The sequence below is a fragment of the Palaemon carinicauda genome, chromosome 26 (assembly GCF_036898095.1).
Source record: "Palaemon carinicauda isolate YSFRI2023 chromosome 26, ASM3689809v2, whole genome shotgun sequence".
Lineage (NCBI taxonomy): Eukaryota > Metazoa > Arthropoda > Malacostraca > Decapoda > Palaemonidae > Palaemon > Palaemon carinicauda.
The window spans coordinates 95831879-95834795 of record NC_090750.1 but is presented as its reverse complement, the minus strand read 5'-3'; the positions used below and the strand labels follow the sequence as shown (position 1 = coordinate 95834795).

Below are 2917 nucleotides of genomic sequence, written 5' to 3'. Positions count from 1 at the left end.
TGCTTTTCTCAAACACTACGACAGTGCTTTAATTTGTCCACAAAAATGGGGCATCAATTCAAATTCCCTTCTCCTCCTTGTGCAGGAGTTCCTACTTTGGATGAAAATTAAGAAAATTAAGTTATCGTTTAATTTGTTCATAACTTTGAATATTTTATCAGTCCAGTTTTCGTTCCTACTTCCAAAATTATGCAACAAACTTTTAAAACTTTTGGAGACCCAATCTGGAAATGATTAAGATTTCAATATACAAGAAGCTCAATGTCTTGGACAATTCAGTCCTGAACCTTCTAGCATGGCCAGCTTCACGTAAAAGCTAGTTCTTTGTCTGGCCACTTGGAGATTTCTAAGCATAAAGGATTTCAAACCCTTTTTTTTTCTATTGCTGCCTTTTAACGCTAATTCACAAAGAAGCTATACTGAAATAATTGTTCAGTATCGTACAACTTTGTACAAATCTAAAAAGGTTTTGTCCATGAAATCTGCTATAGATAATGTAAATTTCAGATTCCTTAGATCTGATAAGACCTAAGTAGTAGCTATTAGGTGCTTAAAACTATGTTGGTTTATGTGCTTCAACGGGATTTGATTTGTCTACTTGCCAATTTTGAGACATATGGTCCCCCTGGCATTTTCATACACCTCATCACAATTAGTTCACTATTAGGTCTATAAAAGGTCTTTGAAATCTATTTAGATGAAATATTTTTTGAAGATAAAGTTGCAACCTTTTTTGTTGTGGAATATGGATATTCGGATATCTAAGAACGCCATGTACTTTTTACCAACTACTTTGGTTATAGATACAAACCATGGGAACCAACTCTATTTTACCTTCATTAAGGCTGAGAAGGCATTACATAAGAGGAGCGTCTACTTCTCTGTATATGTATATATATGTAGTGTATATAAATTTAAATATGTATTCTTAATATGTATATATATATAAACTATATATATATATATATATAAACTATATATATATATATATATATATATATATATATATATATATATATATATATATGTATGTATATATATATATATATATATATACAGTTTATATATATATGTATATATATATGTTTATATAATGTATATAAATATATATATAAATATATATATATATATATATATATGTATATATATATATATATATATATATATATATATATATACACACACACACACACACTGTACATACATAAAGTTTCGACTATACGTTGCTTTAGTATTAAATACGGAAATTAAATCCACTTTACACTGTTTTATCCGATCTTTAAACCGTTTCTACGTCGTACCGTACAATATCGATGAAGTGTCTTACTATAAAGTACTGTACTTCACATGGAATCTTATCAACCATCTGGTTTTTATAGGATGGTAGCAAGATGTAATTACCCTTTTCTTTGTGTTAAGTACATGTATAGGGAACGTATAAGCCTCTTTATAGACCTAGAATCCGACATACATAGAAAATCCGGCCCGAAATTGACTGTCGTTCGTTTCTTGGAACCAATTAATTTCATAAGCTGGTATATTAAACTTTCAAGAACACCTGATACTCGGATGCAATGAACCTCATGGAGAATGCAATTACTTAGTGAATCCTATTTTTTTTTCAATATCTTCAAAACGACTGATTTTTTCTGATGTTTTGTTCTACAACTATTTGTATGTATGTTTGTACCCTTACTCTATCATATATACTGTATTGTAAAAAAAATCTTGCTTGAGGGTACACTTAGGCACACTGTTCAGTCCTATTTCTCTTGTTTTTTTATTAAGTTTTTATTTTTCATATGTGAAAGATCTGTTTTATTATTGTTACTGTTCCTAAAATATTTTATTATAATTGTTCTTTACTTCCTTTGTAGTTTATTTATTTCCTTGTTTCAAGTCCTCACTTGGCTATTATTCCCTGGTGGAGCCTTTGGGCTTATGGCATCCTGCTTTTCCAACTAGGGTTGTAGATTAGCTTGTAAAAATTTAAATAATCAGTCATCTTGATGATGGCGTAGAAACGTAACTATGCAGGATTCATTTAGTAATTTCATTTTTCACTGTGGTTTATTTCATATATTTCAAAATTTCTAATTGTGGGTCATTCTCGTCATCTGTATCAGTGAAATCAAAGGTAATTTCTTCAGTATCTCTCATAGTTTCCAATGTGTCCGCCATTGGCAGTGAAATCAGTGTTCCTGATATGACGTCACGCGGCTGTTTAATTGGCCTACTGGCAGCGCTGCGAACGCGGAAAATTTCAAGGGCTGGGCATAACCAAATAAGGATCGATTATAGCTGCGACAAGCTTTTGAAAAATATATGGTCAATTTATTTATACTTCCAAGCATTTTAATGCAGAATAACACGGGTTATATGGCCACTGCGTGACGCCTTTAAGGATGATAAGGAGGCAGATATAATTGCTGTTGCAGGTGTTGAGGTACCAGTAATTGGAGATGAGAATGAGAGATTACAAGAGAGGAAGTGAGGAGAGCAATAGATGAAACGAGAGTAGGAAAAGCACCTGGTATGGATGGTGTGAGGACTGAGATGTTAAAGGAAGGGGGTGTAACTGTACTTGAATGGTTGGTGAGATTGTTTAATATTTGTTTTATGTTGTTAATAGTACCAGTAGACTGGGTGTATGCGTGTATTGTACCACTATATAAAGGAGATGTGCATGAGTAGTGTAATTCAATGGGTATTAGTTTATTGAGTGTTGTTGGAAAAGTGTATGGTAGAGTACTAATCAATACGATTAAGGATAAAACAGATTGAAATCTTAGAAATACAGAGTGGTTTAGAAGAGAGGTAGGTAATGTATGAATTAGATTTTTACAGTTAGAGATATGCAAGAAATATTCAGCAAAAGGCAAGGAGGTTTATGTTGACTTTATGGATTTGGAGAAAG

At 32.0% G+C, this 2917-nt stretch overlaps 1 protein-coding gene across 1 annotated transcript in view; it reads right to left on the bottom strand.

Moving 5' to 3' along the window:
- Window positions 1-2228: 2228 nt before the first annotated feature.
- The window catches only part of LOC137620316 (cuticle protein AM/CP1114-like), a 2946-nt gene continuing 2257 nt past the window's right edge, over window positions 2229-2917 (bottom strand). Inside the window, exon 3 of the mRNA XM_068350548.1 lies at window positions 2229-2917. This exon is cut by the window's right edge and continues 1258 nt beyond it. The gene's annotated coding sequence lies outside the window, so the exon portion shown is untranslated.